This window comes from Mastomys coucha, chromosome X, assembly GCF_008632895.1.
Source record: "Mastomys coucha isolate ucsf_1 chromosome X, UCSF_Mcou_1, whole genome shotgun sequence".
Lineage (NCBI taxonomy): Eukaryota > Metazoa > Chordata > Mammalia > Rodentia > Muridae > Mastomys > Mastomys coucha.
Window position 1 is genome coordinate 81,197,404 of NC_045030.1, and position 21,975 is coordinate 81,219,378.

The window sequence follows — 21,975 nt, forward strand, 5'->3', positions numbered from 1 at the left end:
CTTGCTCACAACACTTCTGTACACTTTTTTTGACTGGTATGATGCTTTACAACCCTTATCCCTTTCAGCTTCCTTCTTCAGCTTCCTTAAGCATGCCCTGAAGCATTACCTCTCAGCTTTCTCTTGGAGCTTACAGAAATTCTCTCCAGTAGGGTTTTGCTTTTTGACCTTCCCAGTGGCTGAGTTTGTTTTGTATCCTTTCTTTTCTCCTTGGACTCATTACCTTATATGAACTCACAGATTTTATTAAAACTTTGTTATCTTACAGCAAACAGTTGGCCTCAGCATAGCTCAGTGGCCAAAGATTGCAGTTGAGTTCCAAATTCTCACAGATAGTAACAGTTGCCAATGTACAAGTCACCATCTCTTGCATCTAAACTTGCATCAACATGTCCTCTACTTCCCACTCTTAAAAAAAGCTTTTATCTCTATGATTTCTCTGTTCTCTGCTCTCAAAAATCTCGTAAAGACTGTGCTGTCTACTCTATCTTACTAATTGCAAATACACTGGATATGATTCAAAAATCTATAATAAATTTTGGCTTAAACATAACAAAATTCTTATAGTAAAATGTATATATATATGTATATATATAATCTTTATTTGCTACAACGTAATATATATGAAAGTCACTCTTGTTTAGAATGTGTGTGCATGTATACCTTGGATTAAAATATAATATATAATATGTACATACAAATACATACACACACACACACACACACATATATATACATATATAGATAGGTAGGGAGAGAGAGAGAGAGAGAGAGAGAGAGAGAGAGAGAGAGAGAGAGAGAGAGAGAGAGAGAGAGAAATATATATATACATAGATACAGGTATTTTATATACCAACCAAATGGTTTACAGACATCTTAATTGGAGTATTTACCATGTGATTTCACCACTCTGTTAGTAAAGATGAGAATGTGGCATAAAGCAACTATTATAAAAGATTTAGTTCTATTGAGCCCTCTGCTTATCATCATATCTCCTTTTTAGAATAAGAAGACAACAGGTCTCCAAAATATTTTGGATTAGTATAGATTTTTGCTTGATAATAAAACTTTAAGTTAATGAAGGTCTGATCAGATTAACAAAAGGCGACTGAGAGATTTACAATTGACATCATGTCTTTGCTAATTTTTCAACACCAGGCTTCTAAAAGAATTTAAATATATAACAACATATGTTTGATAAACAGGGTATGTTTGATAAATAATGTTTATAAATTCCTAAGGTCTACTCATGTTCAAAATAATATTTGTCCTGCTTCTTTGTATTTTCTCACTTTGTTAACGCTTTAGCTCTTTGGATAAACTAAATCATATAAAACAGAAACAAAAGTGAGCAAACAAAAAACCTTATGATATTCCAAATTGGTGCACTATAAATGATCTAAAAATTACCCAGTTACCTTATAGACTGTACTTATGCTTGAAAGTTTAACTTTAATGCTAGAGGGTCTTTATCTAAATCTTCAACTCAAATTTTTTCCCATTGATTTATTTACACACTTTATATTCAAACCACTTCCCCACCACCTCCCAGAGCTCTCCTCACACACTTCATCCCTCTAACCCCTAGCCCCCTCTCCTTAGAGAGGATGGAGGCCCTCCCACAGATATCACTCCCCCATGACACATCAAGTCACTGCACTACTAGGCACATCCTCTCCCACTGAGGCTAGACAAGGCAGCCCAGTTAGGAGAAAGTGATCCTCAGAAGGGCAATAGCTTTTGGGACAGTCCCCTCTCCAGTTGTTGGGGAGCCCACATGAAGACCAAGCTGCACATCTATTACATATGTAGCCCCTATATACTCTTTGGTTAGAGGTTTAGACTTTGCAAGCCTCAATGGTCTAGGTTAGTTGACTCTGTTGGTCTTCCTGTGGAGTTCCTTTCCCCTTTGGGACTCTGAATCCTTCCACCAAATATTCCATAAGAGTCCCGGAGCTCCAGTCATGGATCTATGTTTCAGTCAGCTACTGGGTGGAGCATCTCAGAAGACAGTTATGCTAGGTTCCTGTGTGCAAGGATAACAGAGTATCATTAATGGTGTCAGGAGTTGGTGCTAGCCCTTGGTATGGGTCTCAAGTTGGGCCAGTTATTGGTCACCCATTCCCTCAATCTCTGCTCTGTTCTTGTTCAGGTATTTCTACGAGCTCAAAATTAATGGGTAAAGCTGCAAAATTCTATTCTTCTTTGATATATGAGAGATAATTTTCATTAATTTAACATAAGTAATATAATATTTTCTACTGTAACTAGGCCTCACCAATAACCTTTCATATGCTCTCTTTATGGTGCCAAGCCTCAACTCCTTTGTATGACCCCTTGAGTTCTGGTACATCAACTGCAACTGAGGCTGCACCTTCACCAATGGCCTTCCGTGGCTTCTCAGAGTGCCACACCTCAGCTGTTCTTCATGACCTCTTCATGCCTTCAAACCAGTACCACCTGGGTCACTCTTACACATTACCAAGTACAGCTGCAGCAGGAGGTACAACCTTGGCTGTCTCTAGAACAGTTTCTTTGTGTTCTCAGAAAACAGATTTCACCTCAGTGATGCTGGGCTCTGTTTTTTTACTTTTAATCTATCTATCTATCTATCTATCTATCTATCTATCTATCTATCTATCTATCTATCTATCTATTCATTCATTATTTTATTTGCACTCCAGATTTTATTAACTCCCACATCCACCCTCGGACTGTTCCACATCCCATACCTCCTCCCTCACCCCACTATCTCCACGAGGATGTCCCCATCACCCACCCAACCAGATCTCTAAACTCCCTGGGGCCTCCAGTTTCTTCTTAATCACTGCTAATTTTTTAGCTCCAGCTAACCAGCATCAATTTTCCCAGTAGTCCTTTCTATTCTGGATCCTAAAGACAGAACTAATATGTCCAAAGATAAAGAGTTCTGCTGCTTGCAGGATCTGGAAGATGCCCAGCTTGTTCTATTACATTAGCACTAGCTTTCTTTCTTCCAACTCCTTCACTGCCTTAACCTGGTTGTCCTGGATCTTGCTCTGTAGATTAACCTTGAACTCAGAGATCTGCATTCCTGTCTCCTGGGATTAAAGGTGTATAATACCATGCCTGGTTTTAAGCTTTTTTTCCACCTAGAACTTGTTCTGCCTTAGGCTGGCCTTGAAATCAGAGATCTACTTGTTATCTCTGATTGTAATCTCTGTGTGTTAGGGCCTAGTTATACTCTCTTCAAACATCATGGACTGCTTATGCAAAACATCAAATAAGTCTGCTTCAGCAAAAACAAAACAAAACAACAAAAAAAAAACAAAAAAAAAAACAAAAAACCCCATATGAGTTTGCTTCAGAACAGCATGAGATGATACAACCAGAAATTTCCACTTCTGTCAGGAGTTTACTCTTACCCCAGGGGTGGGTCTTAAATTGGGCTAATTAGTCATTGGCCATTTCCTCAATCTCTGCTCCATCTTTATTCCTATACATTTATAGGCAGGCCAAATTTCGCATTAAAGACTTTGTGAGTGGATTGGTGTCCCCCTCTCTCAACTGGATGTCCCACCTAGCTATGAGAGGTTGCCACTTTAATATTCATATCCCCAGCTGCTAGGAGTCTCAGCTACAGTCACAAACATAACCTCCCAGAAGTATCCCCACTCCTAGGTCACTAGCTCATCCCAGAGATACCTCCCCCTACTCAATGATCTCCATTCTCTCTTCCAGCATTCTCCTTGTCAGTTCTCTCTTCACCCTCCCCATTACTAATCAACCACTGTTACCCTCCCCAATTGTGCCCTTCCAGCCTTGAGCAGGGTTGTTCTAGCTTTCAGCAGTCTGAATAGACCTTGAGCATTTGCCACATTGGACCTTAACAACCTAGGTGGAATCATCTGCCTTGGTTACACATGCAACTTCCTACATGAACTTAGAAGAATACGCTGGCAGATGACCTTGCTTTGTAACTTAAACAGCTTCCAACTGAAACAAAGGATGGGTCTGTGGGCTCTCCCTATATAAACACAGTGCTGAATATTAAACTTAAAGCCTTGATCAGAACTTTGTCTTGGCTTCATTCTTCTCTCCCCATCTCCCCATCTCTTTTTCATTTCCATCCCTACTTTCAGATAAACCCAGTTCTTCTATGGCCACCCCCACCCAGTTCTCAACATCCATTCACCTCTAATGTTTATTTTATTTCCCCTTATGAATGAGAGTCAAACATCCTCTCTTGGGCCCTCCCTGTTACATAGATTCTGTATCTGTGGATTATAGCATGGTTATTCTGTATTTATGGCTAATATTGACTTGTAGTAAGTATATTCCATGAGTGTCTGTCAGAGACTAAGTTAGCTCAATGAGGATAATATTTGCCTACAAATTTCAGGAATCTTTGGTTTTAATAGCTGAATAGTATTCTATTGTGCATGATAGTTCATTTATTCTTAAATTGAGGGAAATGTAGTTTGTTTACAGTTTCTTGGCATTATTAATAAAGGTGCTATGAACATAGTTGAGACAGTGTCTTAGTGGTATGCTGAGGCGTCTTTTGTGTGTATACCCAGGAGCGCTATAGTAGGATCCTGAGATAGAACTATTCCAAGTTTTCCAAGAAACTACCAAATTTATATACAAAGGGTTTGTAAAAGTTCGTACTCCTTCCAGCAATAAAGTAGTGTTCCCCTTGCTGTATAACCACATCAGCTTGATCTGTCACTTAAGTTTTTGATCTTAGCCATGCTAACAGGTGTAAGATGGAACCTCAGTGTAGTATTGGTTTGAATTTCCCTACTAAAGACATTAAACAACATTTCTTTAAGTGTTTCTTGGCCATTAGAGATTCCTCTGTTAAGAATTCTCTGTTTTGAACTGTACCCCATTTTTAATTAGGTTATATGGGTTGTTTGTGTCTAATGTCTTGAGGTGTTTTTTTTTTTTTTCTTTTCTATAAATTTTGGATATTTTCCCTTTGTCAAATGCTGTGTTGGCAAAGATCTTTTCCCATTCTATAGGCTGCTGTTTTGGCCTATTGATGGTGTTATTTTCCTCACAGAATCCTTTCAATTTCATGAGGTCAACAATTTATTAATTGTTGATCTCAATTTCTGAACTATTTGTTTTCTCCTGTTGTCTCCTATGCCAATGTGTTAAAGGCAGTTCCCCACTTTCTTTTCTCATTTATTTTGTGTATCCAGTTTTAAATTGAGGTCTTTGATCTGCTTGGACTTGAGTTTTGTGCAGGGTGATATGAATATATTTGCATTCTTCTATATGCAGTCATCCAATTAGACCAATGCCATTTGTTGGAGATGCTTTCTCTTGTCCATTGTATAGTTTTGGCTTCTTTGTCAAAAATCAAATGTCCATAGATTTTTGTGTTTATTTCTGGCTCTTCAACTTGATTCCATTGATCAACCTGTCTGTTTCCATACCAATACCACAGAGTATTTATTACTATTGCTTTGTGGTACATCTTGAAATAATGGATGATTATATCTCCAGAAGTTCTTTTATTACACAGAATTTATTTAGCTATCCTGTTTGTTTGTTTGTTTGTTTGTTTGTTCTGGTTATTCCTACCAATCAATGAACATGGGAGATATTTCTATCTTCTGATATCTTCCTCAATTTCTTTCTTCAACAACTTGAAGTACTTGCTTTATGGGTATGAAGTGCTTGTCACACAGATACACTTGCTTGGTTAGAATTACACCAATATATTTTATACTATTTGTGGCTATTGTAAAGGGTGTTGTTTCCCTAATTTCTTTTCCAACCCATTTATTGTTAGTATAAAGGTTGGATACTGATTTTTTTAGTTTAATTTGTATCCTGCCAGTTTGTTGAGATTGTTTATTAGCTGTAGGAGTTTCCTGGTAGGATTGTGAGAGTCACTTATGTATACTATCTTATCTTCTACGAGGAGAGTTCAGAGTTTTAACATTAATCAAGGGAGTTCTGGTAAGCTTTTAAACTAGCTCTGGTAAGTACTGACTACTATTATCATTGTTACAAGCTCAAGATTTTAAAATACCTTTGGTTGTTTTATAAGTACAAACTTAAAGTGCTTTTCATTGTGCTAAAAACATTTATTCAATCTATATATACCCAGTATCCTGTATAGAGGAATGAGTGTTCATGCTTTTAAGCCCAAATCATTTTGGGTTCCCAAGCTGTTACAATGACTCAAAGGTATGATGATGAGTCTACTTCCTTTTCTACAATGTAGATTTCAGTACAGATTATAAACAGTAGTAATGATAATATATGTAGAACTTTTATCTCCTTTTGAAACCTTAAAATAATTCTTGTAAGCTTCAGGAAATCAACTTGAATATACCTTTCACAAGTCAAACAGACACTAGATAAATACTCTTAAGTTCTCCACTTGTTTATTCCTGAAAGTGGGATTGCTCTCTTCTCTGATCTCGGAACTCCCCTACTCCAAATACCAAGATTGTGGGCCTAAAACTTTCAAATCTGTATCCTAGATGAAAGTTTTCCCCTAAACTCTCTAACTTTATCTTCTATCCCTAAGTCTGTCTCACCAGATTTCAAATTAACCACAGACTGCTTCAGCAACTTGCCTGCTCCAGGTGTTCCCTTGAAATGTGCATTCAGAATGGCTCTAAAGCAGCTAGTCCTAGGTGGTAAAGCCTTACAAACTTCCAAAGCTGTCTGTACTTCCCTAACTCTGGATGTTCTTGCAGAGCCTGGGTATGGAGTGGAATAGACTGCTCTTCCCATATTTGGACTTGGGCAGTATTCCAGCGTTCTGGTGTTCCCAACAATGATGCCCTAATGTCAGGAGGAAGTAGCCATAGAAAAGATTACATCATCTCTTATCATTTATTATCAATGAAAAGGCTTGAAAGTTAGTCTCAAACCTGGGACAAATGGCTGAGCTGCCCATTAACATATCAAAGAAGATGCTGGGCACAAGTTTCTTGTAGCATTCCTCTGTTTCTACCTGTTACAGGACCCTCCTGGCAACCACGTCCTAGTCTCTACCATGAATTCTCCTCCTCAGATACTGAGCTGAAATTCCCTCCCTAAAGTTCCTCTGGCCCCTTATAACTCAGCCATTTTGGTGCAAACCACCCCTCTTGCTTGGTGGCTCTTCTCTCTCCCTTGTCCCCTCTCCTACATGGTTCAGTTCAGGCTCAGGTTCACTCTAGACTCTCCCAGATATCTCGGTCTCTCCAATGGTCTCCCTCATATCTAAAATAAACTTTCTTCTCCACCATCCCTAGTAGTAGTCATATCTTTCCTTTGTTGTTTATTTTCTTCACCCAAGAACTGATGCACACAGGAACTCAAAGTGATTTTAAGTGCTATAGATATATGTGATTCGTGGAGGTAGACAAGTATGGTAATGGTTTAAAATGATTTACAGTGATTAGCTCATACTGTAACTTGAGCTCTGACATGTCTTTGCAGATCCTTTCTTTGGTGATCAAGAGTTTAGAAGCAGGAGCCAAAAAGAAAGTGTTTTCACAAAGGAAGCAAATACAGCTCATTCTTGGTTTGAGAGCTAAATAAATTGAATAAATTTCTTGTGTTTCCCTGGGAAGCTGTGCTCAGGGAAGATTCAAGAGTCATTTGTGACTCATCAAGCCCTCTTATATTTCCCACTGCCATTTGTGCTTTGGGCATTGTGATGTCTCAGAGAAATTAGAACTAAAAACATACCCTTTTAAGACAATTTAGGAAGTTCCTGGAGTGTGATTTTTAAGCCATTAATGTTGTTTTCTTCCATTTCTATAGTTTGGTTTCCACTCTAAAATGAGACATAACAGCAATACTCTCTAGACTCAGCATCTTCTGACAGTATTTGTCTCTCATGGTGATTCACTGTGATCCATTCCTCACAGAGCCTACTGTAAAAATTTCCTTCTTGTCAGGAAGAATGGTTCCCCTATGGTACAGTTCACTTGATTTCAGGGAAAGAGGAAGAGAAGAGGATATTACCACATAGTACCATGTCAGAAATGTCCCAGGTAATTAAGCAATGTCACCTGAAATTCCTCCTCAGTATGCTCTTCAAAGGATGTCATTAGAAATGGTAATTCAAGCTCATGGCCATTTCAGCATAGACTTTGGCACCACAGCTGCTTTAGATTCTTGAATCAAGAGAGCCAGGCTCAGGCTGGGATTGTCCCCTGCTCCAGTCACAATGGATAGTTTCTTCTTCAGTTGTGAGCTCTCCAGCCATACCAGCTTTTTTACTTTCAAGATTGAGAAAGGTGATGATAGGGAACTCGTGCTGGTATTGTACATACTGTGCCTTACTGAGGGGGCCAAGCATGAGTGTAATGTAGTAGAAGTTGTGGCCCGGGACCATAACAATCAGAAGATGAAAGTTCCTGTGGACAACCTCAGGTTGTCTTGCCAGCACAGGCTCAGTCTACATGATTTCCAGTTCCAACCACCTGCAACCTTCTGCCTGAAGTCCAGTTCCAGTCCTGTGCAGATCAATGGTCAACATTGGGTCATTTGTATAAACAATGATCTTTCTGAAAAAGAAAGTGAGGATGTGAGTGAAAAGTAAATTAAGCTGTATGGCATCTTTCCTGGCAAAAAGCATAGGGTCAGGCCCTAACCCTCTGGTCAGGTAGCTGCTTGCTACAGGCGCCATGCTTCATATGTTCCTGGGTAGGCTCAAGAATGTTTTCTCTCAATGAAGAGTATAGTTTGGGAACAGGGTAAGTAGAAGGGACTTGAGCTGGTGATATGTTAGCAGATGTTCTCCACAGGGTCCCATGTTTTTCCTTATGTTTCCTGATGTTTTCCTTTTCTATTGGGGTTGGACAACCTTTGAATACCTCCTGACCCACCTACCCAGATTAAAAGTTTTGTGAGCCCCCAGATTCAGTCCCTAGCACTGAAAAAAATGTGAAGTTCAGAGCACATCTTTAACACCTTTTACATTTTGAGATAAATATCTAAATAAAGTGGCCCCAGCTTTATTGAAAAAATAAGGGAAGAAAGAAAGAAAGAAAAGGAAAGGAAAGGGAAGAAAAGAAAATCAAGATGACATAAACCACAGGAGGTACACTGCTTAACATCAAGAGCTGTTAGGAAATGGCTTTCCTAGATAAAATTAAAGGAGAATGCACAAACTTCTATATTCTGGGTATTATTAATGTGAAGTTGATAATTGCTGACAACCAGTCACAACCCTGTATATGGGGTTTATTTTATTTTATTTTTTTGCTCTCTGAGACTTTATTACTTTCTTTTGTCATATACTTAAGACAAGTAAATTATCCAACAGATCTTCATAGTTGTATTAAACATTCTTCTAGAAAGCTCCTACTAGTCATTTTTAACTTCCTCACTTGTAGTTCTTCTCACATAACTTTAGGAATCCAAGGGGTAAATACCTTGTCCCCTAGTACCAAAATACACATATTATTCAAGTTTTTGGAAATTAAGAATTATGAGTGAATCATATTCATTTGTTTAGGTGTGATATCATCCATTCACTCACCATTTTCACTCTTAGATTACCACCAGTAGATACTGTAAAATCCACAGTGAGCATTTGCTTCCTGTAGATTTTAATCCAGCAACATGGCTACACTGCTGGAATACAGATATAGCTTTAGTATACACATTTAATCTCACACAATGTAGGTAAGGAAGCAGCCATGTTTATAAGTGTTGTCTAATCAAGGGGCAGAACCAGAGATACTTTTGACAGACTGAAAGGGTACATCAAACTCTCTCAAGAACAGACAAGAGGGGGAGAAAATAGTTGACTTCAGGCAATGCAGTTCTATCAGTTCATGAAGTCAGTGCACTCAATGCAGTCAGTGCAGTTCAGTTCTGGGAATTCAGAGACAGCTTTTCCAAGCAGAGCAATTCAGGAAGAAGCTGAAGGAGCCATATTGAATCAGTCAATTAGGAGAGGTGTTTGAGCCAGAGTAGCTGAGTTGAAACAGACAGCCAGAGTTCAGAAAGAACTAGAAAGGGTGAGCTTATTCAGCAGTAAGACTTCACAATAGCAATTATGTAAGGAGGATAAATGATACTCTTACAGCCTCCTATTTCAAAGCTGTAATGAATAAGTTGCTTGCTAGAAGGTTGGCTGACAATCACATCTTATGCCAGCAACTAACTGATACATTTTGATCCTATGATCCCACGATAAATACCATGACACTAAAGCAGAATTTTCATAATCATAAAGTTATTTGCAATGTGCTGACAAAATGAAAGCTACTGTTATTTTTGTATGGAGAAACTCCCAACCTATATTTCTGATTAAAAACTTATTTTTCTAACACTATTCCCCATTCTTTCTCTCCCTTCTTTATTCCCTCCCTTCATTCCTAACTTTTATTGAAATACTTTTAAAGTTATAAGTATTGAAATAGAGTCACCAATACAAAACCTGGAAGCAGAACCCCTATACACACATTTCTATGACAAGAATTATTCAAATAATTCCTCAACAGAGTAGCTACACCCTATTTAGGCCAATTGTACACAGATGTTTTTGTAGTAATGGCTGTCTCCAAAAATGACTTGAAGCCCACTTATGCAACAGGTACCTGTTAAAAATAAGTGGCGAGTCCCAAACAAATCACACCATAAGCAGATCTCCAAATTAAAAAGTTAATGTAAGCTATGGTAAAGCAAAGCATTGGCTATAGGTACACAAACCTTTTAGTTTTGTCCTATAATGCTTTCCCTATGCACAAATGTGTTTATGTTCCTCATAGCATGCATATCTCCAAACATAATTCCCTATTGCTCTCCTATCAACTGATTGTTTTGGATTGATATTTTTTTTGTTGCTTATTTCATGATCATATATTTTCACTTGATTTTGTGCTCCTATGACACACAATCCTCCAAGATACTGCTGTGCTGCGATAGATAATAGGCCATATTTCTGGAAATATTATTTGGGAGATAGATTCTGGAAAACAAACAGATAGTTCATTTTAATTTCCCATTTTTAATTTTTAAAATTTATGTGTATTGCCACTGCTGGAGAAAAACCTTCCTGCTGGCCTGCAATTCTTCCCCGGGATAGTTTTAGCACTCCAGACCCCCTCCCATACCCAGAGACAGCTTGACTCCTGGGAGGTCCATCACAACCAAGCTCACAAGCGAAACCCTAATACCTTGTTGCAGTTACCTTCCCCTGGAGCTCAGTTCAGTCACCTTGAAATAGAAAACACCAGACAATCTTAGTTTAGAATCAACAGATAACACAACCACAGCTGGGTGCAGAATCTATCATCATAAACTCATCAAATATTATATGTTGGAAATCTTCCAGTGGTGGACTCTGGTGGGTTCCACCACCAGATTTAACAGTTCCCTGTCTACATTTTGCCTGCTTCAATCCTGCCTCTCTATCCAAAAAGTGGAGTTCCTTTCTCCTGCATTCCCACTTCCTCTCTCGGTCGAGAAGGCCTACCTTCTCCTCACACAATGATTGCATTCTTGTCATCTTTATTATCCAATCAATTAATTGGGGAGAAATTCTGCTGCAAAACCTGGCATTACTGGGACCACCATGGGGCCTAGCAGACACAGTACCTATCTGATGGAGAAAAATCATCCTTCCGGTCCATAATTGCACACAGGGGCATATCAGGATCTCCAGCCTCCTCCCCGCACAATCCACACCCACAAAAAGCTTAATCACCAGGAGGTCCTTCACAACCAGGCTCACAGGCTCACAGATTGGGTGCTCCAGACACCCTCCCACACTGAGAGACACACAACTCAGGAGGCCCATCATAACCAGGCTCATAAGAAGGACAGGCACCAGTCAGAAATAGCAAGGCCAGTTAATACCAGAGATAACCAAGTGGCAAGAGGCAAGTACAAAAACATAATAAACAGAAACCAAAGTTGCATAGCACCATCAGAAGCCAGTTCTCCCTATATGACAAGCCCTGGATACTCTAACACAACTGAAAAGCAAGATTCTGACCTAAAATCCCATCTCATGAAAATGATAGAAAACCTTAAAGAGGACATAAATAACTCCCTTAAAGAAACACAAGAAAATACAAGCAAACAGGTAGAAGACCTTAAGGACAAATCACATAAATCCCTTAAAGAAATATAGGAAAAAACAACCAAACAGGCAAAGGAATTGAACAAAGCCATTCAAGTTCTAACAATGGAACTAGAAACAAACAAACAAACAAAAAAAGAAATCACAAAGAGAGGCAACCCTGGATATGGAAAACAGAGAAAAGAGATCAGGAGTTACAGATACAAGCATCACAAACAAAATATGAGACACAGAAGAGAAAATCTTGAGACTCCTAGCTGGTCTGCTCCTGTGATAACACCATATCCTGACCCATCCTAGAGGATCTGCTTCACTCAGGGCAGTTGGTAAGAACTCCACCCCTAATTCCCAGAGCTGCCTGCTGGGAGCCCAGCAGACTTAAGACCTGTTACCTAGCAAAACCCTCCCCCATCCCTGAATACCACTCCCTTTCTTCCCCTTCTACCCAGTCCATTCTACAGGGGCTGAATCCTAGGTTGGTCTGCTCCTGTGAAGACACCATATCCTGAGCCATCCCAGAAAATCCTCTGCACTCAGAGCAGTTGGGCAACTGACACTGCTGCCTGAGGCATCCCAGGATATCTGTTGCACACAGGGCTACCAAGCAACTGATAACCAGCTTATCTGCTTCCCTGAAGATCCCTTAGCTTAAAGGCATCCCAGGAGATCCTCTGTACACAAGGCAACTAGGCAACAGACACCACAGTCTGAAGATATCTCAGGGGCTCTGCCCCTCTGAAGAGCCCTCAGTTGGAAGACCCCATAGGTGTTCTGATACAGCAAGGGCCATAGGCCTATCAAGAGACCTGAAGCAACCCAGGGACAAAAGAGGCAGACTCCAGACAGAGTCACCCAGATCAGCAAACACCAGGGATAACCAGATGGAGAGGGGAAAGCACAAGACCATATATAAGCAACAGAAGCCAATATATATGGGCATCATCAGAACCACGTTCTCCCACCACAATAAGCCCTGAATACATCAACACACCGGAAAATCAGGAAGCTGACTTAAAATTCTATCTCATGAAGATAATAGAGACCATTAAGGAGGATATATATAGCTCACTGAAAGAAATACAGAAAAGCATATAAAAAAGATGAAGGAATTGAATAAAGCAGTCCAAGACATAAAAGTAGAAGTAGAAACAATAAAGAAAGCACAAATGGAGGCAAATCTGGAAGTGGAAAACCTAGGAAAGAGGTCAGGAATTACAGATGTAAGTATCACCAACAGAATAAAAAAGATAGAGGAGAGAATCTCAGGTATAGAAGATACCATAGAAGAGACTGACACAACTATCAAAGAAAATTCAAAATGTAAAAAGCTCCTAACCCAAAGCATCCAGGAAATTCAGGACTTAATGAGAAGATCAAGTCTAAAAATATTTGGAATAGAGGAAAATGAAGATTCCCAGCTCAAAGGACCCGAAAATGTCTTCAATAAAATCATAGAAGAAAATTTCCCCAACCTAAAGAAAGAGGTGGCCATAAAGGTACAAAAAGCTTATAGAACACTAAATAAATGGGAGCAGAAAAGAAAATCCTCTTGTAACATAATAATCAAACACTAAACACACAGAACATAGAAAGAATATTAAGCTGCAAGGGAAAAGGGCCAAGTAACATACAAAGGTAGACCTATCAGAAGTATACCAGACTTCTCAACAGAAACTATGAGATCCTGATCAGAAGTCATGCAGACTCTAAGAGAACACAAAAGCCAGCCTAGGCTACTATACACAGCAAAACTCTCAATCAACATTGATGACAAAACAAAATATTCCAGGATAAAACCAAATTCAAGCAATGTCTATCTACCAATCCCTCCCTACAGAGGATCCTAGAAGGAAAACTCCAACACAAGGAAGGTACCTATACCAAAGAATAGACAAGATATTAAGCACCTCACAACAAAGCCAAAAGGAGAGAACCACAAGCACACAAAGCTATCTACAAAAACAAACATATCAGGAACGAACAGTCATCTGTCTTTAATATCTGTTAATATTAATGAGCTTGACTCACCTATAAAAAGACATAAACTAAGAGACTGGATATACAAACAAGATCAAGCATTTTGCTGCATACAAGAAACACACTTCAATAACAAAAACAGATACTATTTCAGAATAAAAGGATGAGGAAAGGTCTTTCAAGCAAATGGTCACAAGAAAGAAGCAGGAGTTGTCATCGTATTATCTAATAAAATAGACTTTCTACCAAAAGTTATCAATTGTGATGAGGAAGGACACTTCATATTCATCAAAGTGAAAATCCACCATAAGAAAGTCTCAATTCTGAACATCTATGCCACAAATGCAAGGGCATCCACATTCATAAAATAAACTTTACTAAAGTTCAAAACACACATTGAACCCCACACAATAATAGTGGGAGACTTCAACACTGTACTCCCAAAAATGGGCAGGTCATTGAAACAGAAACTAAACAGAGACAGACACAGTGAAACTAATAGAGGTTATAAACTAAGTGGATTTGACAGATATCTACAGAAGATTTCCTCCTATAACAAAAGAATATACCTTCTTTTCAGCACCTCAGGGTACTTTTTCCAAAATTGACCATATAATTGGTCACTAAATAATCCTCAACTGATACAAGAAGACTGAAATAATCCCATGCATCTTATCAGATCACCTTGGCCTAAGGCTTGTCTTCAATTGTTAGGTCCCTCCCTTCTGCCTCAGCTGCAAGACACCACTTGTGACCAGAGACTCAACTCTGCTGTGCCTGAAACAAAGGTTCACTACTCTGAGTTCCGCCTTCGAGGATTCCAGAGGAAACTACACCTGTTGGCTGGCACATCTACAGCCTGAGGACATCTGTTGTTGACCTCCTCCCCCACTGTAGACTGCGCCTCCGGCCACTCCCGGGAGTCGGTACCTGTGGGAAACCCTGAGTCTCCACCTTCAGCCCAGCAGCCAGCTTCCCTTTGACTTCCCCTTTGACTTTGTTTGGACTCTTCCTGACTCCTCCCAAATTGCTTATGTTATTCAAATGTCACTGTAACCTAGAGATTCAGTTTTGCTTTCTTATATATAAATGCTGAACCCCAAAAGTAAAGGCGAGCCTTGATTGGAAACCCTCAACTTGGCTTCGTGTCCTTTTGTTCTCGAACTCTGTTTCAGTCAAGGCAGAACCCGGTTTGTGAAACTGCAGGACAGTTTCATTCAGTAACACCAAAAACAACAGAAAGCCCATATATATATGGACATTGAACAACTCTGTACTTAATGATAACTTGGTCAGGGAAGAAATAAAGAAAAAAATTAAAGATTTCTGAAAATGTTGACATATCATACCTAAGCTTATGGGAAATAATGAAAGCAGTGCTAAGAGGAAAATTCATAGCACTAAGTGCTCTGGTAAAGAAATTGGAGAGATCTTACACTAACAACTTAATAGCACACCTAAGAGCTTTTGAACAAAAAGAAACAAACTCACCCAAGAGGAGCAGAAGGGAGGAAATAGTCAAACTCAGGGCCAAAATCAACCACATAGAAACAAAGAGAACAATACAAAGAATCAACAAAACCAAGAGCTGGTCCTTTGAGAGAATCATCAAGATAGATAAACCCCTAGCCAAACTAAGTAAAGGGCGCAGAGACAGTATCAAAGTTAATAAAACCAGAAATGAAAAGGGAGACAAAGCATCAGAAACAGAGAAAATTCAAAAAATCATCAGATCCTACTATAAAAGCCTATACTCAACAAAACTGGAAAATCTAGATGAAATAAATGGTTTTCTAGACAGATACCACATAACAAAGTTAAATCAAGGGCAGGTCAACTATTTAAACAGGCCCATATCTCACAAGGACATAGAAGAATCATTAAAAACTTCCCAAACAATGAAAGTCCAGGGCCAAATGGATTTAGTGTAGAATTCTACCTGACCTTCAAAGAAGACCTGATACCAATATTCCTAAAACTATTCCATAAAATAGAAACAGAAGGAACACTACTTATCTCATTCTATGAAACCACAATTACTCTGATACCTAAACCACACAAGGACCCAACCAAAAAAGAGAACTTCAGACCAATCTCACTTAAGAATATCAATGCAAAAATAATCAATAAAATTCTTGTAAACCAAGTTCAAGAACACATCAAAAGCATCATTCACCATGATCAAGTAGGCTTCATCCCAGGGATGCAAGGTTGGTGCAATATACGAAAATCTACTCACATAATCCACTATATACACAAACTGAATGAAAAAATCATACATGATCATCTCCTTAGATGCAAAAAAAAAAAGCATTTGACATAATACAGCACCCTTTCATGTTAAAAGTATTGTAGAGATCAGGAATTCAAGTCCCATACTTAAACATAATAAAAGCAATTTACCACAAACTAACAGCCAATATCAAATTAAATGGAGACATACATGAAGCAATCCCACTAAAATCAGGGATTAGACAAGGATGCTCATTCTCCCTATATCTATTCAATATAGTACTCGAAGTGCTAGCTAGGAAAATAAGACAACAAAAAGAGATCAAGGGGATACAAATTGACAAAGAAGTATAGGTATCACTATTTGCAGATGATATGATAGTATAAATAAATAAAATTTATAAAATTTATACTATCAACAAAATTTTATAAGAGAACTTCTAAAGCTGATAAACAACTTCAACAAAATGTCTGGATATAAAATTAACTCAAATAAATCAGTAGCCTTCCTTTATACAAAGGATAAACAGGCTGAGAAAGAAATTAGGAAAACAACTCCCTTCACAATAGCCACAAAAATATAAAATATCTTGGGGTAAGTCTAGCCAAACAAGTGAAAGACCTGTATGACACTAACTTCAATTCTCTGAAGGAAGAAACCAAGGAAGATCTCAGAAAATGGAGAGAACTTCCATGCTCAAGGATTAACAGAATTGGTATAGCAAAAATGGCCATCATACCAAAGGCAATCTACAGATTCAATACAATCCCCATCAAAATTCTAACACAATTCTTCAAAGACATGGAAAGAACACTTCTCAAATTCATCTGAAAAGGCAAAAAACCCAGAATAGTGAAAAAAAATTCTTAACAATAAAAGAACTCCTGGGAGAATCACAATCCCTGACCTCAATCTTTATTATAGAGCAATAGTGATTAAAACTGCATGGTATTGTTCTAGAGACAGACACGTTGATCAATGGAATAGAATTGAAGACCTAGATGTAAAACCACACACTTACAGACACTTCATCTCTCACAAAGATGCCAAAAAATATACAATGAAAAAATAGATTATCTTCTATAAATGGTGCTGGTCTAACTGGCTGTCTGTATGTAGAAAAATGAAAATATACCCATATTTGTCACCTTGCACAAAGCTAAAGTCCAAGTGGATCAAGGACCTCAACATAAAACCAGACAAACTGAATTTAATAGAAGAGAAATTGGGAAAGAGCCTTGAACTCATGGCAAATGGGTCCTTATGAAACTGGGAAGCATCTCTGTAAGGTAAAGGGCAAAGTCAATAAGACAAATTGATATCCTACATATTGGGGAAAAAAACTTTACTAACCGTACATTGGATAGAGGGCTAATATCCAAAATATATATAAAGAACTCAAAAAGCTAAACACCAAAAAGGCTGAACAACCTAATCACAAAATGGGGTACAGAACTAAATCAAGAATTCACAACAGAGGAATCTCGAATGGCTAGAAGCACCTAAACAAATGTTCAAAGTCCTTAGTGATGAGGGAAAGGCAAAGAACCTTGTCAGTAGGACAAAATGGCAACCTATATATTGTGAAAAGCTCTTTACCAACCATACATCCAATAGAGAGCCGATATTTAAAATATATAAAGAACTCAAGAAGTTAAACTCCAGAGAACCAAATAACCCACTTAAAAATGAGGTGAAGATCTAAACAAAGAATTCTCAACTGAAAAGTCTTGAATGAGATAGAAATACTTAAAGAAATATTCAACATTAGTAGTCATTAGGGAAATACAAATTAAAATTACTGTGAGATTCCACCTCACACCAGTTAGAATGGCTAAGATAAAAAACTCAGGTGACAGTAGATGCTGGCAAGGATGTGGAGAAAGGGGAATACTCCTCCATTTTCTTTAATACATTCGAAATCAAGTTAATGCTCTGTTGAAAACATAAGACAGTGACTAGACCTGCAAAAAAAAAAGTATCAAAGCATAAAATACTGTACAACTCTGCAAAGAAGAGATAGGGAGTTAGTAAAAGAGGCAGATGAGATGAATATTGTTATACTGATATGAGACACATTTATCACTCAGCATGAGTAGTTATTTTTCTATTCAACTTACTGGATATTAACTAACAAATTCAGAAGAGGTTATAAAAAATCAATTGGTTGAAAATGACACCCACACACACATATACCACATACAAGTAAACACACTGGGGACACATACCCACATGTAGAGAGAGATTGAAAGAAAGCATAAATATCCCAATTTTCTTGATCACAAATTAATGATTTGAGAGACCTAAAATCTAGTGTGCTCCTTAAAATAAAAAGGGGTTTTAGATATTTTAGACCATAATAGCAGTAGCATTATCGTAGGGAAATGGTAATGATATTTTCATGCATGATTTGTAATTCTCTCATTCAGAACTCATTATCACGATGTATATTTTGTGTATAAGTTCTTACCTCTGAAATGGTACTAAAGGGATTTTAAGTGTGGTCATTAAAAATCTTATTGGCCATCTTCCAGTCCACACCTCTACCTGTAATCATGGAGCTTCACTCCACTTCCAGGCCACAGCTCTTTCTGCTTCCCTGGAAGCCTGGTGCCCAAAGTGACAACCAGAAGTCTGCTTCCATCAGGGACTACCAGCTCTAGCTACAGTACCAGAGGACTGCTACAAGTAGGGACTACCAGGCCAGCTAACACCAGATACAAACATATGCCTAAAAGTCAGTACAAGAAAACATTCAATAGAAGACAGGGAAATAAGTCACCATTAGAACCCAGTTTTCATACTACAGCAAGCTCTGGCTATCCTAACACATCAGAAGAGTAAGTCAACGATCTTAAATCGTAGAGGCCTTTAAAGAGGTAATAAATATATCCCATAGATAAATACAGGAAAATACAATCAAACAGATGCTTTAAAAAGGTAATGAGTAAATATAAAGCAATAATATAAAAATAGAATCAATAAAGAAAATATGAACAGAGGTAACCCTGGAGATGGAAGACCTAGAAAATCAAACAGGAACTACATACTCAAGCATCACCAACCTAGTACAAGAGATAGAAGACAAAATCTCAGGTACATAAGATAGAAGAAATCAATCCATCTAGCAAAGAAAATGCAAAACATTAAAAAGTTTCTATGACAAAACACCCAGGAAATTTGGGACATTTTGAAAATACCAGTCCTAAAATTAATAGGAATAGAAAAAGGAGAAGATTCCCAGATAAAAGGCCAGAAAATATCTTCAACAAATTCATAGAAATTTTTTTTCTAACCTAAACTAAAAGATGGCCTTAAATGTACATGATTCTAGAGACAACATACAATGACATACAACATTCTATAGTAGGCCAGGATAGAGATATCTCAGAAGCCTGCCGCAGCTCCTTAAAGAAAAGGATGGCATCTGGGACCTAAGAAGCAGGAGACACATCCCTCCAGGTGACCTGCTACCTGAAATAAGGGACTGCCTGCAGTAGGCCAGGATGGAGACATCTCAGTAGCCCATGGCAGCTCTTTGTAAATAAACCAGTTGTTCCCATTTTAGCCCTGGACAACTGCTGTATAGATTTCATTTGTGCATGATTGCTTTTTAGTTGGCCTTGATGTGGATAATTATTCTATTATATCTGACTTTCTTACTTTTTTCTCCTTCTGCTCTGGTGAATTCTGTGAAACTAGATGTTCCTTGATGTAATGAATCTTAAACAATTAAAAAAAAATGAGGCAGGGGACACAGCACAGCACAGTCCTAGTGGCCCAGGTGCATGATGTGTGTTCTCATCTTGAAAACAATGTGATAACTGCACAATGGTAGTTCTATATTAATGCTTGACTTGCAAAGAAAGTTTGAAGAAATTATGAGAAAATGAAATAGAGCCAACATTGAGACCTCAAGAAAGAAAAAGCTATTGAAGTTATGAAATGTTTTATACAACATTTGAGAGTGGCACCTTGATATGCAAGTATAGAATATGTAAAATCTTATATTAGTAAAACTAAGTCAAAACACTGGGACTCTTAGGAGAGTCATTGTGTGCAATGTACAGAAGCAGAAAGCTAGTAAAACTACTGAGTTAGGGTTAACTTGATTCTTTCTGGCCACTGCCTAGCAGCTTTGCCCATGTCATTTATAATTAGAGCTTCACAGGAAAAATGCAAGTAGCTGGCCACAGAGCCTGAGTTCTGAAGCATAATAAGTCAAAAGTTAAAGTTTAAATAATGATAAATTTGCAGTTATTATTACTTTGGCTATAGGCCTGGGAATAGGGAAGCTTGAAACTTTGGGGAACAATTGTAATTCTTGATTCTTTGTGGGACATGGTTATTCTTTTGAATTTGATTTGGCAATGATTATACAATGTCTTTTTTTTTAACCTGCTTTTGGAGTATCAATAAAAGGCTGAGGCAAGGAAAAGACGAGTGAGCATGAGAAGAACGTGTGAAGAGTGAGTGAAGAGAGACTGTAAAGAGTGAGTGAAGAGAGAATGTGAAGAATGAGTGCAGAGAGAATGTTAAGAGTGAGTGAAGAGAGAATGTGAAGAGTGAGTGAAGCAAGAATGTGAAGAGTGAAGAGAAACTGTGAAGAGTGAAGAGAGACTGTGAAGAGTGAAGAGCGAATGTAAAGAGTGAGTGAAGAGAGAATATGAAGAGTGAGTGAAGAGAGAATGTGAAGTGTGAGTGAAGAGTGAATGTGAGGTGTGTATGGAGAATGCGTGTGAGTGAAAGGAGAGTGCATGTGGTGTGTGTGTGTGTGTGTGTGTGTGTGTGCATGTGTGAGAAGTGTGTGAAGAGTGTGTGTGAGAGTAAAAGGGGAACACACAGGTGTGTATGAGCATGAGAGTTCAAGAAAAGAAAAGCTCACAGGAGAAAAGCAGAGTGCACAGGAGAATACAGAGTGTGTGTAGCCTCAAGCTGCAAGAGAATGAGTGAGAGAGAAAGAGAACAGAGAATGAGAGAGAAGAGAGAGAAACTTTAAGCCTTGAAAAGTTGCCCTTCAGCTTGTATCCAAAAAGTAGCCTGTGTATATTTATTATGCACCTTCCAGATATCCTTTCTTCCAGTTGAGAACTCCAATCCTGTGTCGAGGATGGACCCTGGCAAGCTTACAGAACACTAAATAGATTGGACCAATTCTTCAGCCTCCTAATACTCAAAACACTAAATTTACAGAACAAAGAAAGAATATTAAAAGCTGACAGTAAAAAACGCCAAGTAACATATAAAGCTATCAGAATTACATGTAGCTTCTTGACAGAGAATCTAAAAGCTAATAGGGCCTGGACAGATTTTTTTTTTTTTTTTCCGAGACAGGGCTGATGTCTTGCAGACCCGAGGAGAGACCAAAGTTGTCAGCCTAAACTACTACACCCAGTGAAACATTCAATCATCATAAATATAGAAACCAAGATATTTTATGAAAAACCAAGATATGCTATGACAAAACCTAATCAAAATCCTTCCACTAGTCCATCCCTATAGAGAATCCTAGTAGGGATTCCAATAAAATGAGGATAACTATACCAAAGAAAACACAAGAAATTAATCTCATGACAAAACATGTTGGTGATGATAATCCTATCTTGGCTAGAAAGAGCTGTGCTGCTAGTTTTATGTCAATTTAATATGTTATAGTCATCTGAGAGAAGAAAATTTGATTGAAAATAAACCACCATAAGATCAGGTTGTAGTCAAGCCTTAGACT

General features: G+C 38.2%; 1 pseudogene; it reads left to right on the plus strand.

The window, feature by feature from the left end:
• The first annotated feature begins 8,170 nt into the window (after positions 1 to 8,170).
• On the plus strand, positions 8,171 to 8,545 carry LOC116093369 (annotated as a pseudogene).
• The last annotated feature ends 13,430 nt before the right edge of the window (positions 8,546 to 21,975 follow it).